This window comes from Bombus fervidus, chromosome 14 (genome assembly GCF_041682495.2).
Source record: "Bombus fervidus isolate BK054 chromosome 14, iyBomFerv1, whole genome shotgun sequence".
NCBI lineage: Eukaryota > Metazoa > Arthropoda > Insecta > Hymenoptera > Apidae > Bombus > Bombus fervidus.
In genome coordinates, this window is record NC_091530.1 from 10132475 (window position 1) to 10155328 (window position 22854).

Genomic DNA, 22854 nt, shown 5'->3' on the forward strand with positions numbered 1-22854 from the left:
CGAGAAAATGTTATGAAAAATGACATTTGAACTGGCACACTTTTGTAAAAGAAGTGGAAGTGGCCATTTGATCAATATCGTATTTTACATATGCGGTGACTCTTTTTTTATGACATCCTGTAAAACGCGATGGTAAAATGGAATGAAGGAATAAAGAAGAAGGGAATGAGAAACCTAAGACAACCGTGGCGAAATAAAAATTCTTGTCTAGCTGGTAATGAGTAAAAAATCAAATCACTGCCGATCTTCTTACTCGGCTGACGTACACGGTTGACGTTTCGCGCGTGATTTGCAAATGCCACGGCCCGGAAAGTTTCATTTCGCGAGACAAGACTCGTGTTTATAGGAGAACGTGTGATAATGCGACGCAGTGAGTATGATGTGTTATGTGACAGGCGAAAAGAGTAGTTTGTGGAAGAATTTTTAGTCTGGCTCGGTACTGAAATCGGGATTAGCTTTGGATATTGATAGAATTTAGATCTTTATTAGCGTTGTTGATACAGTGACTAAGCTTTGCTTTGAATCGAGTTACTTAACTTTTAGAGCATTTGACTTTATTATATACTTTAAGAATTAATATCTAACGAATGAACATGAAATAAATGAATTGTAGTGTAAACACGAAAATGATTAAATGGACTTACAACAATTTTTAAGAATTTTCCACTTTTTCTGCTTGTATTACACATTGTTTCATGTAGATTTATATGAAATTTACTTTCACCTAATGAACTCTCGTAACACATGTACGGCGATATAAATAAATAGAATGATAATTTTATATGAATTATTTCTCAACAATATTGATATTAAACGTATCTAACATTTATTCTCCATTCTCAGAATAAGAATTCAAGGACTCGCAATTAAAAACTTCGTGACCGATAAACGCCAGAAGTGGAAGAGATAGAAGGAATCAAAGAAAGCTGCCCCGAGAAAAAGTAGAAGAGGACGAAGGAAACGGAAGAAGTAAAGAAAGAGTTGTCGCGGTCTGGTTCCTGTGACCATCCCCACTCCATCAGAAATTTCCAATGCAAATATCAGGTGCTGTGGTGGTGGATGAAAATGAGGAATAATCAAAGAAGCGAGGAATAGGAAAAAAGTGGAGATCTCGAAGAGTGGTACCGTGATAGGAAAGGAATCGACACGTGGCCTATGGAGGAACTTTAATGACATTTCTTATTTCCAGCCGTTTCTTGGATTCCCGTCGACACGTCGTCTTATACTTTCTTTCTTTCCTTCTTTCTTCCTTCTCCGTCTCTTCATCGTCATCGTGAAAGTAATTTTCTACGCCGGGACGTTTGCTCGGCTACTTTATTTGCCACCAAACTTTATATATCATTCGTTGATTAACGATGTTTCCGGTTCCAGCGGATGTAGCCGGAAGTTACTATCCCTCCAACAGAGTCGTATTACCGTTAAGTTTCGAATGCGACATATGGATACGCTGGACTCATACAGTCACGTATTTATGTGTAAATAATATCAACGTTTTTGATTCTATATATAATTGTTGGTGTATCAACGATAAATAATAGATTTTAAGCTTCGACAATAATCACTGGATAAATAATAATTCACAGTCTTATAAATATTACAAATTAATGAGATATAAATATTATACATCGTATTACAATAATTTATTAACGTATTTGTATTATTAATAATTTATTGAATTATTGGTATCTTAATAACCTGAGTTGCTTACAATCACAATGAAATTGTGAAATGAGCTAAACAGCACAATCAGTTCAGCGAAAGAAATATTAAATTGTGAATTTGATTTGATATTTGATAAAATAGTTCGATCAAGGGAATGATGAAAAAAAATGTTCCTAATAATATTAATATTTAATTTGACGAGGATAGCTATCTGATTACACACAATTATTTATTTTCGTCGTGTCATTTTAATTCTAACCAATTAAATATATTCCTCGTTTTGATAAGAAATATGCCAATTGGGAGCGAGCAGGTAACAATATTGGAGACTCGAAAAAAATCGATAAAAGGGAACAACCTAGTCGGTAACTAGAGCTGTGAAACGTTCTAATACTGACGATACGTCAGTATAGTACTCACGAGCACTGACCGATCGAGATTCACCGTTTATTTCGACAGCGTTTCACTTCAGGGGCATTTACTACTCTCTCTGTCGGTTTCCCCGGCATTCACGGAGGCGGAACAGGAGAGGCGGAGTGAAGACGATGATCCTTGAGCTACTTCCAAGCAGTCGTGCATCGACGCTCGAAACAAATTGCGTCTGTAATTATAGCGCCCTACTTCACCTGATTACGGAACTACGAGGCTGGATTACTGAAACTGAATTTCGTATAAGACGCTGCAAAATTTCAAGTAACTCTCCCTCGTTTTTCTTATCGCTGACCAATCGATCAATGTCTTTGAAAAAAGAAATAGGAAAAGTTAACTTGCAAACTCTCGTTTGTAAATATAACCAACGATTACCCTCAAATATCAGCTGATCTGTTACGCAAGTTTCTATAAATCTTGATAATTCGCATAAACTTACGCTATGTGTTCCTTTATTATGAATGTTTGGCAAATAAGCAAATGACAAGTAAATAACAAATAAGTAGACTGCTTCTCATTAGGGTACCAAATGTACCAATTATAGAGAAGTATAGGAATTGGATACAAGATAGAAAATAAGAGAAACATTAAGAATTGGTCAATAATACTATGATACATATGGTCAGCGGTGTAAACGTATCTCTTTTGCGATTTAGTAAAGTGTGAATCATTAAGAATCAATTCTTCTGACATAGTACAATCTAGCGCTACATCTGATCGTGAAACAAGACTTTCTGCTTTATAGTACACACGATACTTAACATCGACTGATGTAATGACATCGACAGTATTAAAAGTTCCAAAAACAATATCGTTTATTCGAATCGAGTGTTTTAATTAATCCCAGGTCCATCAGAAAATTTCCCTATCGCGCCATTAGCAAGTCAAGTGGCGATCATCGGCGTCTGCCTCGCAGCAGTCAACACGGTAAGAGAAAAATATTCTAAAGAAAGAAAGACAAAAAGAAGAATTTAATAAAACGGCGGAGAATAAAAGAAGAAAAAATAAAAATAAAGCATTTTAATGATCGCAGGGAGAAGATGGTATCGATCGTCGTAATTGTCGGGTTGGTCCGTTCCCTCGGGCAAAAAATATCGCCCGATCCTTTGTTCACCGGAGTCTCAAGTGCATCGAGGCCGTGGCTGTCCTTTCACGGTGTAAAAGACGAGACAATCCCAATCGTTCGCACTTTCTCAAAACGTCTCCGGTCCGGAGCCGGAGGCTGAAAGTGTCCCGCAAGAGAACGGAGGAAGATCGTCTCCCTTGGGAACGAGGGAAAAAGGGTAAATGAATAGCGACAAGTTGCGCTGAGGTTCCCGCCGAGAATAAAGATGGAGCGAGCCTTCGGGGACACGGCTAAAAGCCGATACGGAAACTCGATGCAATTCGCCGCGCACCGTTCGGCGGACAAACGTGATCGTCGGGTTTTTTTTTTTTTTAGAGACCACAGCAATTTGTATTAATAAAACAATAGAGAAATATGAAAGTAACATCTTCCAGACTCTCTTTCACGATCGAACTAATTTTGCAAGTCACGGGATTACAAACTTCACCAGTGATAATTAGACTGCGGCTCGTTATGCTAATTTCTACAAAGACAAATAAAGGGATAGAAATTTGTTTTACTAAATATTATACCGCTACCAAATATTATAATACATGCTAAACTTTGCGTATTTTATGTACCTTTGCATATTACGCGAATTCTTTGCGTTTCTGCAATTTTTAAATTTTTCCATGGATATATAGAGATATGGAGTCTAATAATAATAAACATCTTCGCGTCTTCAATAACAATTCCAATCACGAAATAAAAGAAAATTGTATAAATTACAGCTGCTATCCGATTATTCTGTTTGCTGGAAACTTATCAATGTCTCGGCAAACAATCGCTTCTCAAAGCTTTAAATAACCAAAAATTGTATTCGTTTCTTTCCCATTGTCACGTTCCATTGTTCACGCGGGGAGCGAAATCGCGTGACGATAATTGCTTACGTAAAACAGCGGTGCGGCAATAGCGGTAATTAGACGGTGAACTTCTTTGAGACAGTGACTGATTAAATGACGGAAAATTCAGATAGTACGGAAAAGGGGAATGAAGGAGAGGTGAAGAGTAGAAATCGTCTTAAACGGAGACATAAATACGAAGAGTTGAAATGGCTAGGTACGCGGAAGAAGGGAAGAAGATTACGGACGAAAAAGAAATCGTGGAAAAGGATGGACGAGGATGCAGATTAAGAACGTCGTGGATGACCTTTGTACGAAAGGAATCGAGATTAAAACGAAAGACGGAAGTTGATGAGGCTGGATCATTAAGCAACTGGCTCCTAGCCTCGGTATTATGCAAACAATATTTAAGGAAGAGGAAGAAAGAAAGAAAGAAAGAAAGAAGGATGAGATTTTGTTCGAGCATGAATAACGAGAGGTACAAACCATGGAAAGTTTTCATATAATTGACCAAACAGTCGAATATACGTATAATACGCATAAAGACACCTTGGATTTAAATTGTTCGTAAAGCGTATTGTTCAATTTTACCGATTGTTTCATTGCTGTTCTTATGATAATAGCAGGCCTCTTTATAAATATATGTCGCCAGTTTTGGTATCATAAATATTGTTTCATCGCTGTGTTTATAATAAAAAGAGTGTTTAAAGTCGGAAATACATTTTGTTTCGCAAATATCGAAGCGACGTAACATATCTATAAATAGAATTTGTGCATTGTAAAAATAAATTCCCTAGAAATATTGTATTTTTATATCGAAAAATGTATTAATTGAAAACGTAATTCGTAATTCATATACTGTGAATGTTTACACGTTTATTGGTACATACGATTTACAAGTGCGAACTCGAAGCTCCAATTCAAAAACGCACAGAATATACAGAAGTATGTAAAATATTCAAGATAAGGTACCAAATAGATTTCTATTTAAGTTCCACTGTCGTAAATTAGTAAAACGAACGGTTTAATACCTACGGTTTTAATTGCTCCAGTCACAATCGATCTAATCTCAGACGTCCCACGTGTCGGTTAATTTAGTAGATCCTTGACACTCTAGTTATCGGTTCGATAATGCTAGATGTAACTTAGAGGAAAGATAAGAACGGCCTTGAGCCATTCAGTGTCACGCGAATTAATTAATCTGCGTATCGATGAATCGTTTAGAAAGATAATTTGCGTGAAACGTAAGAAGATCAAGAATGTCGTAAAACAGAGTGACAGTAGACGCGTTGAAAATGCTGAAAATGATCGATGTTGATTACAAATTTTTACTTAATATAATTATTAGTCGTAATATTGATAAATACAAAAAATCTAAGATTTAATGGTACTAAAGAAAAGGAGAAAAATTCGTAGCAGCCGCGTGTTCGCGAGTCAGACACGACAAACGTGGAATCGATTTTAACGAAAGCGCCGCCAACTATGAAAACAGGCCGAAGCCCTCTTCCAGGTGATGCTCCAGGTATAGTTTGCGGAGATTTCTGAACAACTTTCGCAGAAAAGTCAATATTTTCCTTGAGAGTTGCGCCTACCTTCAGCCACCGCGCGCCCCAAATCGTGTTTTATCTCGGCCTCCTTCGAACGGGCTCGTACGGCGTGAAAAAGGTAATGAAAAGAGAAAAATCTCGTGTAACGCGTTCATATAATGGAGCACGACGTATAAAAATACAAAATGACAAGTTGAACGACCAATTTTAAACGTGAAGTGCATACGTACGTATTCGAAAGTGACATATTACTTGCATTAGTAAATACGTTAATAAATCACGAGACATATTATATCTTTTGTCTTGTGCTTGCCGTTCTATTCAAGTGTAAATTAAGGAAATCTCTTCAGAGGCTTATCAAAGGCATATTTGTTGAATCAACAATTGTTGATAAAAGAATTAGCACCTGGTTAACGCTTATCACAATATCTACACATGTAATAAGCTACTGATATTATTTATATTTATAATTATTTATACTTGTAAAATTCTTCTAGATAAAAATTAAAGCTACTACTAAAAGACCTGTAACTTCTGTAAAAAACAACTTATAATCTTCCTATATTAACTTAACGTATATCTTCGCATATAGTTCACAAATATTCCGAAACACAGGAATATCATTTAATATTCAGTGAAGTATTGTTCGTTCAAAATCGAACATTTCATACGTTACGATCTAATAATTGTGTCTTAAGTCGAATCTTTACAGATATCTCAGAATTAACGATATTCCAACGAAACAACGATATACGTTATAAAATAATAATCTAAAATTCGTAGAAAATTAATTCAATCCAACTTAATGCAAAAAAGGTAAAAGCATCGAACGACGATCAAGCAGCTTTCAGCGAAAGTGATAACCACGAAATTGTAGGAAAAGCTTTCCACAAGATCGATGCAGCGACCTTGAACCGGTCACGATAATCCTGGTCGTCGGCTATAATAAGACGGTTCTCCCCGAAAACTTGCGCCTGGTAGGAAACCGCCGGATTATTTCTCGATGTTATCGTCCAGTCGGATAAGTGGAAGAGGTGGAATCTACCAAAGGAGAGACTCGATCGACGCCAAAGTGGTCTCGAGTCGATCGACTCGAGATTTGAATCTCCGCCCGGTACGAGCGAAAAAGAAAGGGCATCAGACAGAAACTGGATTCTTCGAGGAATCGAATTCACTTCCATTCTCACAAGGGATCCTAACGTTCTTCGAGAACTCGAAGGGATCGTCGAGTAACCGGCCGTTAGACTTGCGGCTCGAGACGGGGAAATACGACCGGCTGCGATCTGATACCAACGGTGAATCTATTAGACCTAGCTGTGCAAAGTGAAAATTGATTAGTATCTGACTACAGATTTAAAGAACGAGTACTTGTATCGTCAAACGTATACGTAACTAGATAATTGATGATCGTGGACGTTCTAATTTCAAGCATTTGAATATTAAAATATTCTTCTTGAAATAATCTTAAATTAATCTTCCGTTATAGTTTATGAAATTTTTGTTAGAGAATTTAGTTCTTGTCGTAGGGTTTATTAAAATTTTGGATATAGTATATTGAGTATACTCTTGTACAAAGCAAAGAATCATTAAAGATCTAAGGCTATGACGAATATACGTTTCATTGACAGTTTGATTTGCAATTTGTTTGTTGCGAGCTTGAGTTAATTTTCGAGAATGTTCTGATTCGAAGCATAACATATTGAAATTGATCCATTTGGTCTTTTAATGTTGAAATAAGTTTCTTGAACTGAGTAGTTTTCTTTAGAAAATAAAGAACTGTTCAGGGATTTAATCTGATCCTCGAGAAGATCTAAACTTGCTCAAAGCTTAAATAAACAATTGATCCGTTTCAAATTGTGATTCACTGAAATGCACTAGACAATCAAGCGATATACAGTTCTACAAATAACGTTAATAAAGGTTACAAACACAAATCTTCTAGAAAGCGGACCAGGAATAGTTCGCAAACAGAGGGTTAAGTGTGATGTTTAAGTTCTACAATAGATGACAGCGTCGAAAGTTAAACACCTGGTACTGAGTATTCGGTAAATATTTTAGAAAGGTTCGCTAACTCGCGATATCTCCACTTAGTATCAATTTTCTACTACATGCGCGCACATACTTACACAAGGAAACTAGATATGTGCTATAAGTATTATACAAAATTCGCTGGATCTTTACGATTTGATGAGAAAATCAGCAGAAAGCATGAAAGCCAAATTATGTTGATGCCAAATATAACTAGTAATTAACGTAAATCACATTCGTTGATTATAAATGTTCTTCGTTTCGCAATAGAAGACGAATCGATGTCTTGAAATTTTAGTATTTCAATATATCTTAAGAATTTAAATTTTCTATCGCGAACGTGAACACGGTGAAGAACATTCTTTGGAAATTCTATATCGAAGAACCGGAAGGAGATTCAGAGTTTAACAACCTGTAAACTCAATCCTCATTAATGCCAGTCTACTTCGAAGAACCTGTAATTGTTTAGTAAGTTATCTAACAATTATGAATCAATTTGATTGTATCTTCTTCTTTCAATTATAATTTTCTGCTGCTTCCTTATAATTTCAGCGGAAATTTGCTCAAAGTACGAAATTCAGGAACCTTTCGGTCGCCTGTGCGTGTAATTTATGCGAAGATTGAAGACTTGCACGTTGGTTTTGGGATGATGCAAGTTTATTTCATTATTGCCCAGTATATAATAAGTATTTATTATACAAATTTTTGTTATGCAATTTAAATAACCGTTACATGATTTCTATATCGTTTCTCGACATTTATCAAAAATTCTTATAAGTTTAAACTTAATTTCAACACAACTGTTAAACAGCATATTAATACGAAAGCTTTGGAGTAGAATCAAATTTTAAATTCTATCTCGATGTTCTCTGGCATTTACCTAATTTGAATTTTTATCTTTCTTCGTGGAAAAAAAAGAAACACTTACTTCTATTATGTTACATTTGTGCAATTAAAATCCAATACAAAAGGGTACATCTCTATTCTATTAATTCTAACCAAAAGTGAAAGTCAACACGTGATAATCGTCGATTAAAAGATTTTAGACAAGATAAAAGGACTTATCGATCGAATTCCTTTCGTACCCTATATCGAAACATAGTCAACTGTCGAAGAGAAAATCGATTACGCTAGTTAAAAAATCGAGAGATTCACAGATGGATAAGCACGCGGCCATAGTTCTTACATCAAAAGGAGGCTTTCACGGATCGTTTACTTAAGAATCCTTCTTTTTCGTAAATCATTGGGATTTTGGTATCCGGTGATACGTTCCTTGCTGACTATGCTAGCAAGCAAGAAGAGGTTTCGGCACATAATCGATATTCAATCACGTAGAACGACAACATTTTCGTCGTTACTCTAGTTACTGGCTACTGGTACCAGACGGTTGGTTCGCATGATTCATAAAATCGAAGAAAGGGAAAAATCCAAGAACTGAATTTTCCAGAATTCCAATATATCTCCTAGCTATCGGAAGCCACCTTTCTCATTCTTCGGGATTCTGAGGTTGAAAAGAATTTTCTCTTACACTGTATTAATACAATAAAAATGAGTATTATATAACTATAATTGAAATTTTGCTCTAACGTTAGAATGTGCAATGTACCGTAAAATAGTCTCTTCGTAGAAACTCAAATTGCCTCAATAAAAGAGAAATCCGAATATCGATAGGTATCTCTGTTCATGCAACAGAATTAACATGGACAAGGCTATTTTCTATAAATACCAGATATATATTTCCATTTGCACTATCATTTCCACTGAAAATTGGTTTCATTTGTCTCTAAAAACGTCTTCACGACTTGGTGAAAATCATGTCGGTGAGGAATTCGAAACGTTCAAAGGGATACTGCGACAAGCTCTGTTTTGATCGTATCTTCCTTTGTTACAAAGAGAGCAACCGTCTTCAAGTATTCTATGAACGGCGCGGAACCTATCCGGGGAGAAATTTTTCCAACAAGACAGCCCTGTACCTTCGGAACTTCTACGGAATAAATTCTATCCATTCTCGAGACACCTTTCACTTTCGGAGATTGCCACGAACACGGGAAACACTTATTCCGCGTCTCGGTTCGTTACTGTTCCCGGTACAGCTCGAACATTTACTTAAACTCCGACTTATCGATCGTAAATTAATCCTGCATCTTCACATCTCTATATTCCAAAAGGGAAATATCTACTTGCAACTATTCTCAAGTTTTTAGTGGAAAGAGAAACGCGTAACACAATGTTGAATCTTCCGGAAACCACACTGATTAACACGTTGAGTGCCATGGCGATCGTTGGTAAATAAATAAAAAATAAGATAAATTTCGTACATTAAGAAATATTCAACAATCTGAATATTTTATACAGAACAAACTATTGTAGTGTTAGTGTATAAGTTAGGATAAGTGTTATATTATAGGTAGTTTAAATACCCGTAGTTTTCTGTTTAGTCTTAAAATCAGCAGACGATGATGGCGACGGGAAATCCTTGTGAGACACGCAGATCTAAGCCAAAAAATATGTGCATGCGGTGTGTGTGTGCGCTTGTAGCAAGTGCCTGCGTGAAGACAAGAGATTCTTCGCCAGCGAGTGTGAGCATACTCTCCTTTTACCTAGCAATAAAATAATAGTTCAACCTGCCGTAATAGTCATCTGCTCTATCATCTCTACGATATTACATTTGAATAATACGTTTATTTATATTTTCTTCAAAGTGCACATCAAGTGTTTATTGCTTTCATATAAAGTCTACCTAATCGCAAGTAAGATGTCTGTGTTATTGCCCTACAAAATTTATATTTCCCATCAAAAAATTTCTTTACTTTCTTTGAATAATTTTTACAACGTTCTTCGAAATATTATACACTAAGTAAAAGATCGACGAAATTATTAGCCAACTCAATATACGATGCATATGAGATTCACGTAGTAGTCAACGTGCTAACTCTTTGCAAACTTTCCAGCTTCGTTGTAAAAAATAGGAAGTTAAAATAAGAGGACATAGGCATATACCACTTAACAGTAAATCACATTGTTCTACGTAATATTGCAGTTCTATTCTACCTTTGATGATAATCATCGTCGAGCATCTGGTAGAAACGAATGTTCTACAAGGAGCGCAGGTTAGCGTGCGAAAGTCGAAAGGAAAACGGAAGACCATGGGCGATATCGCGACGGGCAGACAAAGCAAAGCGCATTTTCCGACTCGCCTTGCAGCCTCTCTCCTTCGTGGGCTGTGCCTCCGTTTACGTTAAATCAAGCAATCAGCTAAAGTGCACCGCGTCCGTGGTTTCCACGAGAATGCCGATTCAACCGGATTAACTTTAATCCGAAGACGTCGATACCCGCCATTCTTCCAACGACTCGAGCGCGCGGTCCCTTTCCTCGAGAGTTATAATATCGTCGGATGAAATCCGCAAAGAAAGTCTCGAGGACAGACGTGTGCTTTTTTTTTCTTTCTTCGAGATATCGCGAAATTTTGCTCAGTCGTCGAGGTCAACGAGCGAGGAGAGATTACCGCCAAGTATATACATAGAAGAAAAGCAAGAAAGTTGAATGAGTTCTTGTTCGAGCGTCCTTCGAGACATTTCTACACCATGTTTTTAAAAAATACACGCTAACGTATAAAGATTACATGATGAAGGCAATCATAGAGGTTTCGATTGGATACACGTTAAAGTATGAAATAAAATGTAACCGAAACTTTCCTTTCTTTCTTTCGATAAAATATATCGATTATTATATTGCTTTAAAATAATGTTAAAATATATTGCTTTCGATACTGAAATCAAGTGGAGGTCAATTTGACTACGAATTGAAATTAATGTCAGCTAAAGATCAAGTCAAAACCAGGTCAAGGTCGATTTTAATTAAATGAAAATTTTAATTGAAGTTGAGATCAGATCAAGACCAAGTTGATGTTTAGTTAAGTGACCGTAGTTACATAGTTACATAGTAGTTACATAGTTGTCTTACAATTAATTTTTATTATTATCCCATACAAAATATGGAAATTATAATAACGTAGATGATCCCATAAATGCTGCACTTTTGTTTCTTAGCAAATGTAGATCAGTAAATTTCGTGATATTATATGTAGTAGAACAGCAAGGGGTCGGGTAATAACTGCCGGACATTTTCGAGCGATGGTACTTGCCGAATGCAGAATAGTTCTAATTAATTCCGTGTGAGTCGACCTTCTCATATATTAAACTCATCAGTTTGATATCTATCTATACTCATCCGTGGTAGAAATCGACGGTCTCCGCGTTCTACTATCCGTACCGAGCTTTGCAATCTGATCGAAGTAGAAGCCAATGCTTTCGTGATAATAATTAGACCATGATAGATTACTTTACCATGATAGAACGTAATGAATTTTAATGTGTAGAGACTAATTCTTATTAAATTTCCCTTGAAATTCCTACGTTGTTGGATATTTAAAAAATAATAGAATTATAATTACCATTTTAATCTAAAAAATATTCAAAGGAATTGTTTATATAGTGAGCTATAACAAGCCTGAAAGTTGTCTCTAGTTTCTTGTACCACAAACTTTTCATCCTGCAAGAAGCAGAGGAAAGTCTAAAAGTAATTAAATTCAAATTCCATCTTAAAACATTATTCTTCGTAACGAGTGACAAAAGTTTCGAACTTGGTCTTTGTCAAAGGCCAAATTGTTCCGGTCAATATTTTCATGTTAAACAGGGAACCGTAAATGGCAATTACTCAACTCTGGCAGCTCTTCGCTTAATAAACTCAAGTCACCATTATCGTCCTTAAACGTAACGCGAAATCTACCTAAACGCTCTCGTTTCGCTTCCTCTCTCTTATCTCTTCAGCATCCATTACAGTATTAAAAAAGAAGGAAAAGAAAAAGAAACAGAAGAGAGAGAGAGAGAGAGCAAAAAACGAAAAACACCTGGGAGCTAGAAGGAAGGAGCCTGAAGAAATTAGAAAATCGCGGCTCGGACGTGGAAAAACAGTGAGGAGGACGAGGATTCGCATCGAGGCGCGAGAAAAAGTTATCAAAGCGTCAGGACAGACGAATTTTCCACCCGTGAGATCCAGCGACCCTCGAAGCTTGGTCGACCAACCCCAAAAGAAGTTCGAAAAACGGGCCAGGCCAATAAATCCAGCCCCAATGTCAACTCTAACAACGATCCATCCTGACCAAGACCGGTTTGAACGAGAAAAGAAGCGGCGAGGAAGGGGGGTAGTGAGCTCAATGGGGAGGAAAAGAAACGAGCAAGGTAAAGAGAAGAGGATGGCAATAGCATCGACAAAGCTGCGGTTTCCAATTTAGTAGCACCACTTTATATACAGTTCGGCAAGGCTCAAACAGAGGATGGAAGAGTGGTACGTGGGTAAAAGGGGTGTCCAATGCGAAAGAAAGGTTGGAAGGGAGCGAGGGAAAGGGCGGAAAGGAGCGGCGAACCAGATATACGACGAGAAAGCCGCGATGGGGACGGAAAGTGGTGGAACTTGTAAGGCGACGATGAAAGCCCACAACTTGAATGGTTCTTCGTGCTTCGTCCTGATTGCCGTACGAATGTCTCGTCGCTTTCCATGGGTCATTGCTGCTTCCGTCTCTGTGAAAAGCAACGACGCGCTTCTTTGTTGACTCGCGACAACCTGCGACGCTAGCAAAAGTGACTAAGTGTTCAGAAAGATCGGTGATTTGCTATTTTATTGTGAACCTATTGCGATTAATTATTACTTTATATCGACAGATAGAATGATTTGAAGAAAAAAATGAAATGAAATTTTTTCACTTGTGAAAGTTGGATGGAGTAAAAGTTAGATTTTAGCAATATAATCTGCGTACTTTGAAATATTCAAATATTTGCGATATTTTGATCGGGTATTTGGTATATACGTACTTGTTTCTATCGATCGAATAGTTTGGAAAATCACAACATTTTTTAATTTGTAAAAGTTAGATGGGGTTTAAATTAGATTTTAATAGGATAATGTATATGTATTTTGAAATATTAATATATATCACTATATTCGTTTTGTTTGGCTCGTTCATATATGTTTGCAAACGTAGAGAATATAAATTTAAAAAGATCTACCCTACAGTATAATTCATATAAAATATAAATTAATAACATGATACTAATAACACGAATGAATACAATCTTGCAAAGTTATGTTTCTTCTATCTTTTTATATTTTCGTATCTTATGTTTGGTTTTCTTACCCGAAGAATCCAGCCAAAAATATACGTTCGATGGTAATTTGTTCGAAACTCATCTCCTTTTGTTTTTCATATATTGTTTCTCGCAATGATTCCAGTGGATTTTCTTAAATTCCTCCGATAGAACTCCGGTCGATTTCCAAGAATCCTCGAGACGCTTTTATCTTTCCAAGATGAAACCCTCGACCGGAGTATTTTTCCGCGCGGCATTACATTGTGTACAGCGCGCGCGAGATTTAATCTTGCGAAGGAGAGAATAGCATCCAAAGCTTCGAACACGACATAGATACACATTTACCTGAAATCCATTCCGTATAAGACTTTCTAATCAATACGATCACAACACAAATTTCCATCTAGTACAGAAAAAGTTACTTACTCTTAAACAAAAAGATGGAATTATATGGACCTTTCATGAAATATGGAATTTCTTGGATTTTTTAAAACAGCAGAAATTAATGTAAGAAGTTTAGACTGTTGAAAATTGATCCTCTCAAACTGATCAACTCCACCTTTTACCAACCTCGCAAGTTATCAATCTGCTACTATATTTATGACGCTATTCCATTTCTAAACTAACTGGACGTGCCATTTTCAAACACAAGCGGCGTGTTTTATTTGCTAAAAATAAAATTCTGTAATCACACTCACCCTTGATAAAATTCTAAAACCACAAACACAGCGACAATTTTTAATTTCAGCTACTTCTTATACTTCATTAACTAAGTACCCAGAAAGTATCAACTAAAAGCAAGGCATGACCGCTTCACAAACTCCCGTAAACATCACGTACAAAATGGCTGCTCTTCACGCTCTACAGCGTTTAATTTTCCACCATCCTTTTATGCATACGCCATAAGAATATCAAAGGGGGATAAGATGAAAATTATTAGAAAGTTCTTCGCGAGGAAGAAGTAATTATAGGGCTGGAGGAAGTATAGAAAGTTGACATGCAGGGAGATCTAGAGGTCAGTCGTGTTTCAATTACTGTTTGCTAGATATTTGGAAAGTGCAAGCGTGTAATTCGGAAATCGGGGTGTATTCGTCGCGTAGAGGGAACAAGCGTTTCCGTGTGGATGTAGTTTGGATGTCCGTGGTGGAGCCACCGAACAAACACTCGAACGATGTTGGAAAATTGGCAGTACATTTCCGCCGCCCTGGCCGAAATTATATTCAACAGAGCGTGGGACCTTTGCGCCAAGTCGGTGACGTTACATCCTTTCATTAGCAGGACACACATCGAATTCGTAAATTTAATTAATTAAGTAAACAAGAATTTTCATCTAGACTGAGTAACGACTATTAATCCATCGCGTTAACAAGTCAGGACGACCGGACAAAGGATAAATTGATTTCAAAACGATTTCACGATGCGAGGAACCTTAGTTGAAATTGTTGCGATTATGAAACTTCGTTTTGCTAGGAAAAAATCAACTTCCTCAACATCGATTTAACTTTCGTAACACCAAAAGCATTAAAATGTTCCATTCGTGTGACTTTTAGATTAAACATTTTATAAACTGACAACGATACATATTTTAAAATTTAAATGGTCTTTTGTAAAATGTATATACGACAAGAAAACTTGATTTTCTTCTTGAATATGAAATTTTTTACTTTAGAAACTTGGTAGTATGACGATGTCATTGGAGAGATGGAACTTCAATGGAACGATGAAATCAAATTTTTGAAATTCGAATATTGAAATATATAAAAATTCGAAGTATAGACGATATTCTAAAAGATGGTAAAGTTTGAATTGAAGAGTTCAAAGAAGTCATAGTATCAAATTTGGAAATTACGATATAAATAATTACGAAAATATGAGACATAAAATGTTGGACTTCAAAACGCGGAAACTTGATGTTATGAAAATTGATGATAGAGAAATTTACTTTTGGTACCCTTAAAAGGAAGATGCATTTATTTATGAATGCAACCAGGTGCACCGTAGGCAATTTCATCCGACCGAACCTGTTTATCGAAACTATCGATAGAAAATCAAGTAACTCACTAAAAACAAGAGAGAGTGGCGACCGACTTTGTTTATGTATACATTGGAAATTAACCAAAGTAAGCTATCATAACCACGTCCCGAGTATAGTTTACAGACACCTGATACAAAGCGTAATAAATACCCTTTGCTTCAGACAGGAAGTTAAATATTAATTAACGCTGCTCCGCTAATGGACCTTTGAATATAAACGCGCACCTAAGAGCTTGGAATCTGGTATCCTCACGTCACATGCGTCCTTTCCTTTACACCGTGTCAGCTACAAGCAAAAAATATTCTCTATCTTAACGTTTGTCTGAAAAACGTAACGCTAAAGCTTTTTTTGAAACCTCATCTTAACGCTTATGATTGATAAAACCAAAGTTATTGAAATAAAGAGCTTCAAAGTTATCAATTTTTACAACATTTTATAAAAATTACTGTCACGAAAGAATTTTTATCTTATTTTTCTTTTTTATTCTAATCGTAAATGTTTATCTCACATTACTATTGTATAATGAGCAATAAAAATGAGAGAAGCAATTTGCGTTAACCCGAAATAAGAATAGTGGAAAGGTGAAAAAGCGTTCGAAGAAAGCGAGGGACGAGGATAAAGTTCGAATGCATGGCTTTTCTGTGGGCTAACTTAATTTAAAAACACAAAGAATTTCCTCCGCTCGGGAAATAGACGAAGACATGTTTTTCCCTGAGAAAACTCTCTTGCCCGCTTCCATCAGTGACTAGTCTCTTCCCTTTCACTGTTTCGTATCAATCTTCATCCCACTTCCGGTCTGCCTTCGTTCTTTCTTCGACCAGAACCACCTTCTCTATACTTCAAGCACGCTTTCGCACCTTGCGACCAGCTTCCAAGCTTTCTCGACCCTCTGAAAGCTCGTTGACTCGAGCCATGTGGCGAAGAAAGGGTTTAAAACGGAATGACGACTAATTCGTTGCATCGTCGTCCGCGATTAAAACGAGCGATTCCCGAGGCGAAACGCTCAAGAACCTTTCTTTCTCGTCGATTTCACTCCGATCCTTTTTTTCTTACAACACGACTTCTTCACGTAAATGCATGAATTTTCCTGGTTTCTTTTTATTTTTTAATTATTCTTGGGTAAATTGGCTTCCAGTTTCCGTGAATTCTCAAAGTTTGAAATTAACAAAATGTAATTTGAAAATGAGGTAGCTCGGAAATTGGCACTTTTAAATTTAAATGCTCGATAAGGAATATGTCGTCTCTTAGAGAAATAGAATCTTTTATAATATCCTATTCTAATTCTTAATGTTAAAAAGTTAGATTCGCCTGTTGTCAAAGTACTGGTTTTAAATTTCCAAAATTAATCATTATAAATTTCTTTCAACTTCTGTTACTCCACTTCAATTTACGGTATTTTCTTGGCCATGTCACAAAAGTATTTAAACAATCGATTATTCATATAAATAAACCTCAATATTCATTGAGACCATATTCAACCCTTACTATGCATATGCCTCGGATGACTGTTCATGTAGTACACTAATATTTATTAAATACATATACATTCGCGACAAATATGTCACATATATAAATATTTGCACATGAGTCAGCGGAAGATTCGAGTCGGGAAAGACTCATATTGTTGTGCCTTGGAGTACCAATGTTGTTTTGATCTGCTAGATTCGAAGGTAAACAAACTCCGGACAAAACATTATCAAAGTTATTTCTAATCGTCAACCGGAGTTACGCTTAAACTTTTTGCAATTCCACCGCTCGATATAAACAGACAAACATGCTCTCTGGGACAATGATTATAGCGAGTGATACAGTCGAATAGCGAACGTAGAGTTGAACAGTAGCATTGAGCGAGCGACGATTACGACCGGCATACACTACCTCTGCACTTGTATTTAAAGTGATTTTAATATAATTGACTATTACAATTTTTATCACTCGTCTCTTTAATAAACCAACACGTATAATAAACGTCAAATATTTTGTAATTTCTATACGCATTTTCATCATTGGTTTCAAATAGTTATCTTTTTTTTTTTATCTTCCGTCTTCTTTTTTTCTTTATCTTATCTATATACTCTTGTATATTATTATATTCATCGATATAATCACGATAACCCTGCCTTGTTACAATACTAATGAAATCTTAAAATGTTTTATATGAATAACACACGCGATATGAAACATAACAATTTTCCATATGGCTAGCGTTCGTACACTTTCGCGAATGTATCAAACTGACGATTCCAAATAAGTATGTATTTGTACGTCACTGGAATTACTCAAATACCAGCTGTTTAAACCGACTTCCACACAACTCTGCACAATATCCCGTGTACTTTCACGGGATATTGATGTGAACAAGAATGCAAGACTGAAATGCGCGTAATGGAAAGTTTCCATGGAGAAACAATTATTCATAGAATGGCAAATGTACGGGACGTGCAACTGGAACGAGGATGGCGTCATAAAGTGCCATTCATTTAACACACTATGACTAGACACTGCAGCAATGGTCGATTCAATGTCTAGCACGGAATCGACCGATTCCCCTCGAGCTACTCACGTACCAAGTATACTTAGGTAATAAAGTCAATCGATAAGATAACAGCAGCCAGGACTTACGCGAGCAGATTGAAGGTCCAGCGAAATGAAGAACCTCAATCGACTTAACCATTTTGATCCTGTTTCTACAACCTCGATCTTTTTCGTTTTACGTTCCTCTATTCTCTTCGCGGTTCTCTATGTTGGAACGATTTACGTCGAATGAAAGAGTGGATTCGGTTGTTCAAGATATTTCGAAAGCTTTTATTCTCTCTGAATATGAGGAATTAAGAACTAGAATGATTGGTTTGGACTGGAAAGAGAAAAAGCTAAAATTTGATTAAATCCATCGAATGGAAGGTGAAGACAGCAATTTTAGAATAATAGTACATTTATTTTATACTGTGTCGATGTAGGGTAGTCATGCATACTACATACACATGTATTTTTTTTACTCAATTTCTTAATTATATCGCTGGATATACAAGGGGGTAAATGGTTAATTTTCGAAGAGTTTGGACGTCAACGAAAGTTATTAATATAAATTCGTTTGGAGTATTTTTGCAAATAGTTTTCTCTGATATACGTCATGGAAAAATATTTTGACATACATACAAAAATTCTAATTTTCTACAGATATTACAACTTGCCCACTAGGTATACGTCAGTTATATATGAAGTTAAACAGTGACGAAAAACCAATATTAATAATGATAAAAAAAAAGTACCTGCCAATATGCCAATTTCGTTCTGTTTCCCTGAAATGTCATTCTCCTTGCTCGGTAAGAAGGAGGAGGCGATAGATAAAATAAGAAGGAATTCCGTTCGTAACGAAGCGTTAAACGACTTCCTTCGGTCGATAAGTGACTTCTGTGATCGACTCTCTTCCGTCTCATCGCTGCCATTATCTTCGATCTAGTACGGAATTCGACCCTTTACCTCTTTCACGACACTGTCATCCCCTCGCATGTCGATTTTCAAACGAAAAATAAGGATAAAATTGAAAATTTTCTTTTGTCTCTCTATGATACTTCCCTCTGCTGAATTTTCGCATTCCGAATCGAGATACTTTCTCAGATGTCGAATCAAACTTTTCAAAGTCGAAATACTAAGTACAATAAGACTTCGATATTATAGATTGTAGACTAAAAAGTAAGATTATAGAAAAAAAAATTCTAATTGATTATAGATTATCGATATCAGAGAATAAATCAGCGATCGATGATATAGCAAATGATAGATAAATAAAATGAAGATTGAAAAGCGTACATATAAGCAATTAAGTACATGACTTGCAAGTTATAAAGAGTTAATACTGGATTACAATCAGCTTGAAAAATGGGAATATTACAAAATGTCACGCTTCTAAAAAAAAAGCTTATGAAAAGATAAGCTTGTCAAAAAAATTGCACGTTGAAGTTAAACGATTTTAAAAGATCAAAGGTAAAAAAACTCTTTGACTTGAAAATTCTGATCATGGAAGTTTACAGCGTTGAAAAATTAAACCAAAAGTATCGCTCTTCCGAAAACACGAAGTTCCTATAAGATATTTCCTCGAAGTAATTATGTAATACAATTCGAGAAACCGGGAACACATTTTCAAGTACTTCGTTTCCATCGTACCCTAGTCTCGTCACCGCCATTATCGTCGATTTTCCGCGAAATTCGCGTAGTTCTCCGCATTCTAAAGGCCAGAAGTGGCGAGAACGATGGTTGTTCACGCGAAACAATTCGAAAATCTATATAAATTTGCTCAATGATCAGGTTTACGCCGTCGTTAATGGTAAAACGAGTTAGCTTAATAACGATCGATCGTAAAGTTTGGCAGACTTGAACGCCTCGGGCGATTTGATTTCGACGCCGTCTTTCCTCGAAAATCTACGAAGAAGACTTTCTTCGAGAGTCTCGATAAAAATGGTCGACGATCGACACTATAAAATCCGTGTTCACAATCTTTTACGAAGATTTATATTCTAAGAAAATTATCTACATTTACACTATATACATCTTGACTTTAAAATACGAATAATTAATCAATTGTAGATATTTATGCGTTCGTGAAAAATTGTTGAATTTAAAAAATGCACAGTCTGCACACGATACATAAATATGAAATATATCCGAAGTACAGTACTCGTTATGATATTTAGTGCGTGAATTTTTTAATAATCAAGAACTACCTCTGTTCAGCTTATCGTTATTCCCGCAATATCTTCGTCGATTAATACAAATTTTAGTTCAAATTCCCTTCTTTAAAACTTGTTGTACCCATCATCTTCTAACATCAACACAATTCACAAAGTATCATATGATCGCGAGCGTCGAGATATTCGTCAAATTCTCCTATGTGGGAAGGCAAAGAAGTAAGACGGAACAGAAATTGAAACGGAACAAGACAGAATCGAAGGAGAAACAGGGTCTGTCTCGTTCGGAAGCGCGCCTTTGTCTGGGCAGTTGATAGAGCTCTTTCCCTTGAAGTCGGTGATTCTCGAGCCATTTAAACGTGTCGAACGACCAACACGGCTGCCTCGAGACGGTCAACGAATCTTTGGGAATAAATCTGCCGTGGAAAGCTGGCTAGAAAGATTAAAAGGACACCGATGGATGCCGACAAACGGGCAGAAGGGAAAGGAATGAGACGCCGCGTGAAACGGAATGTCTCCGAGCGTTAGATCGGGAGAAAAATACAGATCCGACCCGTGAAGTAGCGAACCAGCATGCTGAGACCAAAGATCGAATCGTAAATACCGCGTTAGTCGATTATTCCTTCGGGAGTTTCCTCCTCTTGAGAAGAGTGACATCAGATGAATGATCTTTATAGAAACATTTAGATAAATAATATAGATAACCATACGTAATAATATTACGCAATATTAATACATATACGAGGTATTAGGAAATATATAGGTAACATTTATAGGATGCAATTTTAGTCACCTAAGAATTCACGTACGAAAATTTTGGTTCGAAATCGTAAATAATTTAATTTTGCACTCTATGCAAGTCTAGGGACTTACATTTAATGGAAAAGTGGTAATTTTTGGAAATGATAGGTCCTCTAGAAGAGGATGACGAAAGGTTTATAAGAGGTCACTTTTGTTACAGATGAAGATCATTATTATACATGATATTACGTATAATAATTATAGAAAAAATGCTGCATCTATACATGAAAAACTCAGTAGAGAAATGCTACAAAAATATAAATGCACTTTTTCCAAAAGAAGAAATAATTCAAAAATACAACATAAAATATCTATATTTATCTGGAGGATCTAGTTATGAATCTTCAGCCTTTGTGATCATGTATAATGACCTGCTTCAATGCTTACAATCTACAGATTTCTACATTAAAACATAACTTCACTTACAGTTTCCTCATATCAGAAAATAAACATAATGATATTAAAAATATAGAGATTTTGTGAATATTATATAAAATACTATCACACAAACGTGAGTCACATAATTGGGCCACCTTAAATTATTCGTAATTTATTGATACATATTTATTGATATTGGGAAAAGTTTTTACGAAGTTGAGTGTTTGAAAAGTCGCTTCGGTGAAGCATACGTAACACCTTTCGCACTCGCTGGTAGATGACCATCCATCAATCCCTATTTCCGCAAGTTCTCGGTTAGCCATCGATCCCTTCATATACATAGACCTTTCGTACTATCGCCGTACGTTTCTCGTGTCTAAAGCAATATCAGCAAGATAGCTTTACCGACATGTCCATCGGTATGTCCAGCAAGAAAACACGTGTCCCTCTTCATCTCCCTCTTCTTTTTGTACATCGTACTCTCTCAGTCCCTTTTTCATATTCAGTTTGCTAAACGTCATACGTTAGCAAAACATGCGCACCTTCTTTAACCTTTGTACATTCTTACCTCGGCCTTCCGATTTTTGAAACGTCGATCATGGAAGTATCAAACGAAAGATACGTGCAAAACGGTAAGGTATTTTTCAGGTAAAAATAAATACGAAGGAGCGATAAGAAAATTAGTATCTTAACAACTTCTATTTTCTCCTTTGAAAATAGTATGTATATGTGTAGAAAAATCTTGAACCAAATACATATTTTCAGTATTAAAACGAAGTACACAAACTAATTAGACAATCTTTCAAACAAATACAGTGTGCATATACGTATACGATAATGAATAATAATTATTTGTTACATACGTATAGAACGTATCGTGTAACAATAAATATACGATACATCCGAAGTCCTTCGTGAGCCTACAATGCGATTTACCCAACAATGAGAATCACACGTCATGCCCTATATTAATTATTAAACTGCGAATGTTAATGCAAATTCGTATCTTCATAAGTATAAATAAAAAAATTGGATCTAAATAGAAAGATAGGGAATACTTTATTTCACACATTTCGTAAGTTTTTTCATAGAACTATAACCAATATTAAAATATACGTCCCAATATTAATATTCCCAATACTAATAAAAGTCCCTTTAAATTGCTTTCGTAAAAAACCCATTTAAGGTCTCAACCTAAC

The 22854-nt window shown here is 36.0% G+C and overlaps 1 protein-coding gene across 2 annotated transcripts in view; it reads right to left on the bottom strand.

Moving 5' to 3' along the window:
• The window catches only part of P5cdh1 (delta-1-Pyrroline-5-carboxylate dehydrogenase 1), a 56270-nt gene that overhangs the window by 13688 nt on the left and 19728 nt on the right, over window positions 1–22854 (bottom strand). The window lies entirely within an intron of this gene.